General features: G+C 41.4%; 1 protein-coding gene across 1 annotated transcript in view; it reads right to left on the bottom strand.

The window, feature by feature from the left end:
• The window catches only part of LOC110504976 (39S ribosomal protein L11, mitochondrial), a 61,418-nt gene extending 49,035 nt beyond the window's left edge, over positions 1-12,383 (bottom strand). Inside the window, 1 exon segment of the mRNA XM_036969772.1 lies at positions 12,167-12,383. The gene's annotated coding sequence lies outside the window, so the exon portion shown is untranslated.
• Positions 12,384-13,167: the final 784 nt, after the last annotated feature.

Raw genomic sequence — 13,167 nt, 5'->3', positions numbered from 1 at the left:
AGCATCAACCTCTTATTGAACAACAGTCAAATTGGGACATAATTTGAAGATATTTCTGCAAACACACAGGCTTGGGGCCTTGTACCCTCAGCCTTCGTAATCAGTCAAGGGACACAGGCCTTACATGTCCTCTGTCAAACATTGTGATGTTATGCACAGCAATGAATTGTCACCACCAAAGTCAATAGAACCCCAATGAATCACACCATAGGTCTGGATGAGATTAATATAGTTTAGCCTGTCAATCAAATGCAAAGGAGGTCTTGAAGTTCTGATCAATACTGATAGGAACATAGACCAGATGAAGAACAAAGCTAAACATGTCAATTAAAGCAGACATGTTCACAGAGAAAATTGGACTTACAAATTTCCCTTTTCAAACTGAAAGTCTATGGCCAGAGCTTACCCATGAGGTATAAATCCATGATTCTTCGTTTTAGTCAAAGTATGATATATTTGGGCATGAAGTGAGAAATCCCAACTGCTCACTTCATGCAAATCCATGTGTATGCAGTGTCTTTTCCTATGATACGGCATACAAATTATTTTTCAGCCTAAATTTTGTTTCAGAGCTGGGTTTTAATTTAAACGTTACCACACACCAGTATGTTTATTAATCAGAAACAGCTGCAAAATTATTACTCTTCGCAACTGAGATGAGCCAAAGCCTTGTGTTCACTTGGCTGCCTGGAGAAAATTTAAAACGGGGGTGAAACTTGGGTTTTTGCACCTCCACTTATTTTTTTTACCCGAACATTTGTCAATGTTGACTTATTATTTTTTGCTTGTCTATTTTTATTTATGTACACACACACACACACACACACACACACACAGGCTCAGCTGTCGAAGATACTGCATCTCGGTGCTAGAGGCGTCACTACAGACCTTGGTTCGATTCCAGACTGTATCACAACCGGCCGTGATTGGGAGTCCCATAGGGCGGTGCACAATTGGCCCAGCATAGTCCGGGTTAGGGTTTGGCCGGGGTAGGCAGTCATTGTAGATAAAAATGTGTTCTTACCTGACTTGCCTAGCTAAAACTTCTAAAGGACGGGTGAGTCCCCTGCGGAACGGTTGAGCTAATGTAGGCTAATGCAATTAGTATGCGGTTGTAAGTAACAAGAACATTTCCCAGGACATGGACATATCTGATATTGGCAGAAAAATTATTGTTAATCCAACTGCACTGTCCAATTTACAGTAGCTATTACAGTGAAATAATAGCATGCTATTGTTTGAGGAGAGTGCACAGTTTAGAACATGAAAAGTTATTAATAAACAAATTAGGCACATTTGGGAAGTCTTGATACAACATTTTGACCAGAAATGCAATGGTTCATTGGATCAGTCTTAAACTTTGCACATACACTGCTGCAATCTAGAGGACAAAATCTAAACTGCACCTGGGCTGGCATACCACCCTGCATACCACTGCTGGCTGGCTTCTGAAGCTAAGCAGGGTTGGTCCTGGTCAGTCCCTGGATGGGAGACCAGATGCTGCTGGAAGTGGTGTTGGAGGGCCAGTAGGAGGCACTCTTTCCTCTGGTCTACAAAAATATCCCAATGCCCCAGGGCAGTGATTGGGGACACTGCCCTGTGTAGGGTGCCGTCTTTCGGATGGGACGTTAAACGGGTGTCCTGACTCTCTGAGGTCATTAAAGTAAAGATCCCATGGCACTTATCGTAAGAGTAGGGGTGTTAACCCCGGTGTCCTGGCTAAATTCCCAATCTGGCTGGCTAAATTCCCAATCTGTCTCTCAAACCATCACGGTCACCTAATAATCCCCAGTTTACAATTGGCTCATTCATCCCCCTCCTCTCCCCTGTAACTATTCCCCAGGTTGTTGCTGCAAATGAGAACATGTTCTCAGTCAACTTACCTGGTAAAATAAAAATAAAATACATTATGGCCTTTCTCTTGCATTTCAAAGATGGTACAAAAAAAAAATACAAACGGTTGTTTTTTTCTTTGTATTATCTTCTACCAGATCTAATGTGTTATATTCTCCTACATTCATTTCACATTTTGAAAACTTCAAAGTGTTTCGTTTCAAATGGTATCAAGAATATGCATATCTTTGCGTCAGGGCCTGAGCTACAGGCAGTTAGATTTGGGTATGTCATTTTTGGCGAAAATTTAAAAGGGGGCCTATCTTTAAGAGGAATTATCAAAAATACCTCAAGTGGCCAGTTTATTAAGTACACCCATCTAGTACTGTGTCGAACCCCCATGTAGCCATGAAGGGATGCACCTGGTCAGCAACGACTTTGATACGGTGTGGCATTCAGACGTTGCTAAATTGGTATTAAGGGACCCTAACGTGTGCCATTACGCCACCAGCCGAAACAATTGACATCACGCAGGATGGGACCATGGGCTCATGCTATTGACACCAAATCCTGACTTTGCCATCATCATGACGCAACAGGAACTGGGATTCGTGGGATGTGGCAATGTTTTTCCACTCCTCAACGGGGTGGTATACCTAATAAACTTGCCAATGAGTGTATATGACCATTTTATAAATGGTATAATTGTGTTATATGATAGCATTTTGTTAACCTGCTCCCCCCATTGCCCACAGAGGAATGGTTTTGACCACTAAAATTGCTTCACTACACATGCCACTGCATTGATTGGTGTGGTTTCTATCTAACGTTACGAGTGTCTATCCAGATAAGGAAAATGAAGCGTGCATGATCATGAGCAAAATCGTCGTAGCCTATCATTTCACTTCCCCCATAAGCACGGGCTGACTTGGCTTTGCTGTACCGCAGCTGAAGCCTGCCAGCCGCCTACCTACCAGAGGCTGCACTGTTTCCATAACAATAGAAAAACGCATATACACCATCTTTCAATAGTTATCCAAATTTCCGTGCGGAGGGTCATCTTATTCTTTCTAACTATTTCTATGGCCGATTCATGGCCACAATTTATGGAAGATGCCAAAACTTCAGATGACAATTGATGGCGAAGTCCAAGATAATCCTGATAGGTAACAGTTTGGTGTTTTCTGTAATGACCTTAGTGATCACTGTTTTACAGCCTGTGTTCGTAATGGCTGCTCAGTGAAACTACCTGTCCTGATTTGTCATAGACGCTTGCTAAAAAAACTTTAATGAGCAAGCCTTCCTTCATGAACTGGCTATCGTTCAGGCAAATGAGAAATAAGTGCACTCACGTTATCCGGAAGGCCAAAGTTAGTTACTTTAAGGAGCAGTTCTCGCTCTGTGGATCTAACCCCAAGAAGTTCTGGAAAACTGTTAAAGACCTGGAGAATAAACCCTCTACCTCACAGCTGCCCATGTCCCTTAATGTTGATGATGTGATTGTTACTGACAAGAAGCACATGGCTGAGCTCTTTAAATCACAACTTCATTAAGTCAGGATTCCTATTTGACTCAGCCATGCCTCCTTGCACGTCCAACATTTCCTCATCTCCCACCCCTTCTAATGCGACTAGCCCCGATGCTTCTCACCCTGCCCCGCTACAAAGTTTCTCCCTGCAGGCAGTGCAGGCAGTCACTGAGTCCGAGGTGCTAAAGGAGCTCCTTAAACTTGACCCCAAAAAAACATCTGGGTCAGATGGTTTAGACCCTTTCTTCTTTAAGGTTGCCGCCCCTATCAACGCCAAGCCTCTCTCCCCTTTCTGGGGAGGTTCCCATTGCTTGGAAGGCAGCCACAGTTCATCCTTTATTTAAAAGGGGGAGACCAAGCTGATCCTAACTGTTATAGGCCTATTTCTAGTTTGCCCTGTTTATCAAAAGAGTTGGAAAAACTTGTCAATAAACAACTGACTGGCTTTCTTGATGTCTATAGTATTCTCCAGAGGTTGGACTAGCGTCCCAAATATGATGACTTGCAACTTGACTAACACCAATGACTTGTGACTTGACTTGAGCCTTATGACTCGACCTGACTTGATACACACCCAAAGCCCAAATCTAAAAAATGATGCCGTTAAGAAAAAAAGAGGGGGAAAAAAAAAGTGTGCAGTGTATCAACTCTTCATTTAACTGATTTAAGTTTGAATCGGACAGCAGCCAATCCAATTGTGACAGCGGAGAAAAAGTTGTGCGTGGCAGTGCAGAGGAACGTCAGCGGGTCAATTCAGATTGAGCCATTAGAAAGATTATCCGAAAATAATAATTTTGGGTATCAACAGACTACGCTGTAGTCAACAAAACACGGATTGCAACTTGCAAAACATGCGGGAAGAAAATTACAGAGTGAGACGCAACAACTTCCAACTTTGTTTGACATTTGAAGCTGCACAAAGAACGGTAAGTCGTGGCTAATATAGCCAACAGCTGTATCTAACTTTGCTAGTATAGCATGTAGGCTAACATAACATTAAATCAATGAGCCTCCAGAGTCAGCCAGTGCAGGAACGTGATCATTACACCCAAGATTGAGACCAGGCAAGATTGTGCTACTGCCCCGCTCAATTATTATTTTTTTTATGCTTACAGATTTGAACAAAACCAGATGAACAAACATGTCACAAGTGAACCACAACAGTCTCCAATCTCACAGTTCATGGAGACCCGTGTAGGGCAGTACAGCATGAATCTTGAACAGCAGAAAGCTTTCAACAATGCAATCATGTCCGACCTGGTTATCGATTGCAATTTGCCACTGTCTATTGTGGAAAACAAGAGTTTGTCACTTTCTGTCAGCGGTTGACAGTAAGCACAGCCCAGTATGTCGTAGAACATTGACATCAAAAGAACCTCGCTACAGAGGGATGTTCAAAACTGAACACAGACCATGTTTCAGTGACAGTGGACATTTGTTCCGACCGAAAGACGAGGGGGTTCCTTGGTGTCACTGAACTGTATGGAGAAAGATGGAGAGGATACAGCTCAAGTTCAATCGCTTGGCCTGTGACTGCTTCCTGTGACCACACAAGGCCAAAAGAATCTGTGAGAAATTTGAGGCCATATGTGGTGAGTACAGCATTAAAGATAAATTGGACTATATCATTAGTGACAATGCTACCAACATGAGAAAAGCATTCACGTTGTGCTTCCCCATTGAACAATAAGATGAAGTTCATGACGAAGGTCACCTTGATGACCCAGAGCTCTGGAATGACCTAACCCTGGAAGACCAGCAAACAGTTGATACTGCTATTGCAAAAAAAACAGCGCTTGCAGTGTTTAGCCCACACTCTCCAGCTGGTGGTGGAAGATGGCTTGAAAGAAACAAGTGATGACTCCTCTTTCAAAGTTATCAAAAATCAGCTCACTGCTACATACAAGTACAACATTCAAAGAGGTGTTTGAGGCTGAATTTGGGGAAAGAGGCATCCCTGCTGCTGTCAACAAAAGATGGAACTCAACACAGACATGTGACCATCAAAAGCTCAGTCATGTTCTAGAAAAGGCTGGGCACAGAGTTGTTGTTGTTCACAGTACGGGAGTGGAGTAAGTTGAAGGAGTTGGTGGACATCCTGAGGCCATTTGGAGAAGCAACAGATATGACACAGGGGGAGAAGATAGGTCACAATCAGTTCTGTTGTTCCCTCGGTCCTGTCCCTGAATCACCACCTGGAGCAGCGGAAGCCTCAAGTCCATTTCCTGAGCGGCCTGGTCAGAAGTCTCCAGGCATCCCTGAACAAAATATTTCTTGGAATCTTCAATGTGAAAATGGCCAGGACACAAGATGGAATCACTGCCCCCTTTTCAGATCCAGTCTACCTCAAAGCAGCTGCCTTGGATCCAGCTTTTTCTCTGATGTGGGTGGACCACCATGTGCTGGTCAAGAAGGAGGTGACACAAAGAGTGAAAGGTAAATATTGAGTTTAATGTTACTTCTCATAATTTAATCCAATTGACTGCAACAATAATACTTTTTCAGTTTAACCCACTGCATCGCCAATACCGGACTTTTTGTTTCTGCTTTTACATGTTTTGCCAGAACTGATTCTGCAAGATGCTGCAGGGACTGAGCAAGCTGTGCCTCTTGTTGATGAGGAAGAGCGAGAGGACCATAGTCTTGGACAAGAAGAAGGGCCGTTTGCAGCATACTGTAAGAGGCAGAAGGAAACTGTTGGGATCACTCCAGCACTACAGTTAAGTCACTACCTTGACATATGCGAAGGACAGAATGTCCTCTTTTTTCTGGGCAATGAACAGGAAGGCTCTTCCTTCACTGTCCCGAGTGGCCATCAGGGTCTTGGCAGAGCCTCCAGTGGAGCGTGTCTTCAGCCATGGTGGCATCATACCGCGGCCTCATCGAGCACAAATGACTGACAGACTTTTATCGAATTTGGTCTTTTGCAAATGCAATGCATCATAGGGCCCGGAGATAAGAGAAAAAAATGAAACTGTTTATGCATTACACACACACACACACACACACACACACACGGCGTCTTCATGTTCAGGTTTTATCTCCCATCTTTGGGATCTGTATTTTTTTCTCAGACATTCATGCCAGTGTTCAAATTGTAGGCCTACTTGAAGTTCAGTATCAGTTGTTTAGATGTACCTTTTAATAAATGATTGTAACTTTACGGCAGGATTATTTTAGGCGTCTAGAGTATATCTGGAGAGAGAGAGAGACCTACAATATTTTGTTCTCTCTTCTCATGGCTACCCATGTATTTCCATGGAAATAATGTTTTTGGGAAGTAATACATATTTATAAAAGCATTCATGATTTGCATAAATGTAATATACTATTACTCTTGTTAAATATGAAATGGTATTACATTTGGTGAAGAGCACATTATGACTTGTTTAGGACTTGAGACGACTCGGACTTGCCTGTCTTGACTTGGGACTTGAGTGCTAAGACTTGAGACTTACTTGTGACTTGAAAAACATTGACTTGGTCCCACCTCTGGTAATCTGGTTCCCGCTCAGGTTATGGATGTGTCACTGCAACCTTAAAGGTTGTCAATGATGTCACCATTGCCCTTCTAGGCAATATTGTGCAGCTATTTTTATGGACTTGGCCAAAGCTTTTGATACGAGACTATTCCATGCTTTTGGGCCGGCGAAGGAGTATTGGTGTCTCTGAGGGGTCTTTGTCCTGGTTTGCTAACTACCTCTCTCAAAGAGTGCAGTGTATAAAGTCAGAAAATCTGTTGTCTCAGTCACTGCCTGCCTGCTTTGCAACAACGCTTTCTTTAGTGTCCAACAAGCATTCTCTACCCTTAACCTTGTTCGAAACACCTCCAAAACAAAAGGTCATGTGGTTTGGTAAGAAGAATGCCCCTCTTCCCACAGGTGTTATTACTACCGCTGAGGGTTGAGAGCTTGAGGTAGTCACCTCATACAACTACAGCTAGACAGTGCACTGTCCTCCTTTCAGCACATATCAAAGCTGCAGGCTAAAGTTAAATCTAGGCTTCGTTTCCTCTATCGTAATCGCTCCTCTTTGACCCCAGCTGCCAAACTAACCCTGATTCAGAGGACCATCCTACCCATGCTAGATTACGCAGACATCATTTATAGATCGGCAGGTAAGGGTGCTCTCGAGCGGCTAGATGTTATTTACCATTCGGCCATCAGATTTGCCACCAATTCTCAAGGCCAGACAAAGAACTCAATAAGTAAAGTCTTGGAGAAATGCTCACAAAATGCTAACTGACCATGTCTAGACAAGGCTATACAGTAGATCACTCTACCAAGCCCAAACGTAATATTGATAAAGCTGAAATCTCAAAATAGTGATCATGTCAGGCAGCTGCTGCTAAGACTGGCTAGAAACTGGGCTGACGGGCCTCTGATCATTTCCAGGGGCCTCATTTATAAAACCATGCTTAAGTACACATATACCCCAAAATGTGTGTGCGCGCCAGTTCATGCGAAAGTTGGCATTTATACAAATTTTACTTGACGTAAGAATGTGCTCACCTCACAGCAAACTTTAGACCATGCGTACTCACATCTGCTAGTGGTTGAAATATTGCATTGCAAGATGGAAAGTAAGTATTTTGTGCAAAATGGGGTTATAAAAGCTTATTCATACAAAAAACAAAAACAGAACGCAGCAATATACCACTAGTGAGAAGAGCAAAAATCCAAAATAATTTGACATAGGAACCTTTTTCCTTTCATTTTCATAACCATTGCAGAATATATTCCTCACCTTTTCTGGTTGTGATAGGTTCATATTCCCAAAGAAGCCATAGCCTTCAACAAATTACCATGTGCATCTCATTTAATTGGACCCTAGTAGCCTAGTAAATAGGTCTAGCCTATATTTACTATCATAGGCAGCAGTTTATAATACCGATATACAGTTGAATTTAACAGCTGATCTATACTGAACAAAAACACGTTATATATATATATATATATATATATATATATATATATATATATATATATATATCTATCTCACACAGAAGTATGTGGACATCCGTTCAAAATTAGTGGATTCAACCGCACCCATTGCTGACGTATATCAAATCGAGGACACAGCCATGCAAACTCCATAGACAAACATTGGCAGTAGAATGGCTTTACTGAAGAGCTCAGTGACTTTCAACTGTAAGTGCTGTTATTGAAGTGGAAACATCTAAGAGCAACAACGGCTCAGCCGCGAAGTGGTAGGCCTCACAAGCTCACAGAACGGGACCGCCGAGTGCTGAAGCGTGCAGTGCGTAAAAATCGTCTGTCCTCGGTTGCAACACTCACCACCGAGTCCCAAACTGCCTCTGGAAGTAACGCTAATACAAGAACTGTTCGTCAGGAGCTTCATGAAATTGGTTTCCATAGTCGAGCAGCCGCACTTGCACATAGGCATAAAATTACCATGAGCAATGCCAAGCATCGGCTGGGGTGGTAAAAAGCACGCCACCATTGGACTCTGGAGCAGTGGAAACGCGTTCTCTGGAGTGAAGAATCACTCTTCACCATCTGGCAGTCAGATAGATGAATCTGGGTTTGACGGATGCCAGGAGAACGCTACCTGCCTGAATGCATAGTAGAGGTTGACCGATTAATCAGAATGGCCGATTAATTAGGGCCAATTTCAAGTTATTACAATCGGAAATCTGTATTTTTGGACACCGATTTGCCAATTTTTTTTTCTACCATTATTTAATCTTTATTTAACTAGGCAAGTCAGTTAAGAACACATTTTTATTTTCAATGACGGCCTAGGAACGGTGGGTTAACTGCCTCGTTCAGGGGCAGAACAACAGATTGTTACCTTGTCAGCTCGGGGATTCAATCTTGAAAACTTGCAGTTAACTAGTCCAACGCTCTAACCACCTGCCTCACGAGGAGCCTGCCTGTTACACGAATGCAGTAAGCCAAGGTAAGTTGCTAGCTGGCATTAAACTTTTACCTTCTTCTCCAACACTTTGTTTTTGCATTATGTAAACCAAATTGAACATGTTTCATTATTTATTTGAGGCTAAATTGATTTTATTGATGTATTATATTAAATTCAAATTAGTGTTCATTCAGTATTGTTGTAATTGTCATTATTACACATTTTAAAATCGTCCAATTAAATCGGTATCGGCTTTTTTTGGTCCTCCAATAATCTGTATCGGCGATGAAAAATCATAACTGGTCGACCTCTAATTCAGGTCCATTGTCAGTGTCTGAAAAAGAAAGTCCTCATCCAGATACAGCATAAATTACTGATAAAGATTCTCTCCCACACACACAAAAAGTGGAAACGTCTTAAGTCAATAAGTTTTCAAACGCTTTGTAATGGCAAGCGTAAATAAGTTCAGGAATAAAAATGTACTTAACAAGTTGCATGGACTCAATAGTGTTTAACATGATTTTTTTTTTATTGAATTTTTACGACTACCTAAAATTGTATGTGTGAGGTACAAAAATTATCTGTCGAGACCCTCAGTCAAGCAGTGAATTTAAAACCGATTCAACCAAAAAGACCTGGGAGGTTTTCCAATGCCTATCAAAGACTTGCACCTATTGGTAGTTGGGTGAAAATAAAATAAAAAGCAGACATTGAATATCCCTTTGAGCATGGTGAAGTTATTAAATTACACTTTGTGCATCAATACACCCAGTCACAACAAAGACACAGGCGTCCTTCCTAACTCAGTTGCCGAAGAGGAAGGAAACCACTCAGGGATTTCAACATGAGGCCAATGGTGATTAAAACAGTTAGAACTTAAATGGCTGTGAGTTTTAACCTGAGGATGGATCAACAACATTGTAGTTACTCCACAATACTAATTGACTGAGTGAAGAGGAGGAAGCCTGTACATCATTTTTTTCTATCCCCCAAATGCATCCTGTTTGTAACAAGGCACTGCAAAAAAATGTGGCTAAGCAATTCACGCTTTTGTCCTGAATACAAAGTTTTATGTTTGGGGCAAATCCAATAAAAACACATTACTGAGTGCCACTCTATATTTTCAAGCATAGTGGTGGCTGCATCATGTTATGGGTGTAATTGTTAAGGACCGGGAAGTTTTTCAGGATAAAAAAATAAACTGAATGGAGCCTGAAGTACAGGCAAAATCCTAGAGGAAAACCTGGTTCAGTCTGCTTTCCACCAGACACTGGGAGATTAATTCATGTTACAGCAAGACAGTAACCTAAAACACAATAACAAATCTACAATGGAGTTGATTACCAAGAAGACAGTGAACGTTCCTGAGTGGCCGAGTTACAGTTGACTTAATCTACATGAAAATCTATAGCAAGACCTGAAAATTGTAGTCTAGCAATGAACAACCACCAATTTAACAGAGCTTGAACATTTTTGGAAAGATGTAGCAAGCTCATAGAGACTTACCCTGAAAGACTCAGCTGTAATTGCTGCCAAAGGTGCTTCTACAAAGTTCTGACTCAGGGGTGTGAAAACTTATGTGAATGAGATCTGCATTTCTTTCAAAATAAATTTGCAAAAATGTCTACAAACACATTTTCCCTGTCATTGTGGGGTATTGGGTGTACATGGACGAAATAAAATGTTATGCAAGCTGTACCACAACAAAATGTGAAGATACTGGAAATATTTCATTCGTATTTTGCGTGTCATGGCATAACGTCAATAGTTCCAAATTATACAGCAAATAAAGGCGTTGTCACCATAAAAGGTGGAGTATCAATGCTCGTTTCCACACACACAGTTTTACAACATGACTGATTTATTATGGGAAACATGCGTATGAATGGCGTGCACCAAGTTAATAAACCTCAATATTTTGGTAGGTGCGCAGACTTTTCTGAAAAGGTGCACGCAGAAGTTTAGTGCGAAATGTACTCAGCGGTTATAAAATGAGGCCTCAGGGGCAGCTCCAGTTGACATCTGCAGCGCTGTGCATGTTGTTTCAATTACATGAACAAGCCCATGGGGTCCTGTTCAGACCTACTATTATAAATAGAGGTGCACATTATGCGTGAATGCATTAGCCGGATTCTGTTGCAAAATGTTTTTCACTTGAAACCGTTTACTCCAAATGGAAAACGTTTAGCAAATAAGTTTCTAAGTTTCCTCCCCCCCCGGCTTCCGTTTGCTCCCTAAAATGGTAAACGATTTCTGTTGCAAAACGTTTAACAGACCAAATGTTTTGCAACGGAATCTAACTAATGGAAACACTGCAGGCTTCCTCGTCTCCTTTGCCTCATATACACTGATGAGAATGTGCATGGAAGCAGAGAAAAGCTCATTCCCTATAGGCATCCACCATTGCCAGTGTTATCAGATGAGTGCAGAATGAAGGAAAGAAGACGAGGACAATTACTGAGACAGGAGAGGTGGTTCGTTCTTGTGCAAATGCCATTCTGTATTCCCTTCAGCTCTTCATAGACGGAAGACATAACTAGTACATTGCTGTACTGGAGAGTTCGAGTGACGTCACTGTGATTGAAGATTTGACGTCTGTAAAGTGTGTTTTATTTTATTATTGACAAACCATGCACATAACTACTCGTCAAAACAATTGAAACAGTGGTCCAGCTAATTCCTGGCACCAACCATAGAAAAGGTGATTACAAAACAGTTTGAGCAGCAGTGCAAAGAAGCACACAACATTTAGCTAATATCCTCTTTTTGCTAGTTAGTGTGAGCTCGTGCTAGTTACATTGCAGAATAGGAGCTATCGTTTGCTAGCTAACGTTAGATAAATAGTATGTATACACATTCAAACAAACTGCAAAGACTAAGCTAGCTAGCAGACACAGATGTAAGAAAGAAAAAAGTCCCCTTTACCGTACCTTCCCGTTATTCAATGCTCAAAGCAGACACCTTCAACTAATGCTCAGGGCGCAGCCATTTTGAATTAACCCGAAACACTCACTGGTGAGCGCGCCACTAACAATGCTGCCACCTAATGTGTTGGAGTGAAACTGAAGAATAGCATTGCAGGCAAGAGCATTCAGCAGAGCAGAGGAACGCTAAAAACGTGTTACTTTGAGCTGAGTAAAATCACTGAGCTCAACAATACGTGCTATCAAATCAAGAATATATAAGTACTTTCATATACATGCTCATTCAAAAAAGAACTATATGATATAGTTACAGAAATTACTGCACTGTTTGGGCTAGAAACACAAGCATTTCGCTATCCGCATCCGCAATAATATCTGCTTAACATGTGTATGTGACTAATAGAATTTGATAGGCGAATGGGCTCATTGTAATTGCTGGAATGGAATGGAATAATTAGAAAGTTATCAAAAACAAACATATGGAAACCACATTTGACTCAGTTCCAAGAATTCCATTCCAGCAAGTAAGTAGACAATGGACCTGATCGGACAGCTCAGAGCCTCTGCTCTTTTCTGTCCATAAGAAACAATTCGATTGGTGGAAGAGGCAGGGCAGGCCAGTTTCGCCTTTTTGCTTTCCCCGGCATGAGTTCGTGGTGTTTTGCTTTAAAAATAGCAGTAAAAAAATAAAAAAATATCTAAAATAAAATAAAAAAGTAAAAAAATAAGGGATAAAAAACGTAATTACAATTATAGCTCACAACTGTGCATGGGGAGAGGGGTGGGGGCGCTAAGGAGTGCATTCACATATATCTACACATTTTCATACACACACAAATGATTATTTTGTTGTTGTTGTATATATATATATATTTTTTTTTGTATTTTGTATTTTTTTTCTTCCCCTCTTCTAGGTCAGTTTCAGCATTATGGACATGGGTGTATCTGTGGTTCATTTGGCCTGTCCCACGGCTTCCTTCAATGATGTGTTGTGAGTGGCTC

This window comes from Oncorhynchus mykiss, chromosome 31, assembly GCF_013265735.2.
Source record: "Oncorhynchus mykiss isolate Arlee chromosome 31, USDA_OmykA_1.1, whole genome shotgun sequence".
Taxonomy (NCBI): domain Eukaryota; kingdom Metazoa; phylum Chordata; class Actinopteri; order Salmoniformes; family Salmonidae; genus Oncorhynchus; species Oncorhynchus mykiss.
The sequence above is the reverse complement of the archived record's forward strand: the minus strand, read 5'-3'. Positions and strand labels throughout refer to the sequence as shown.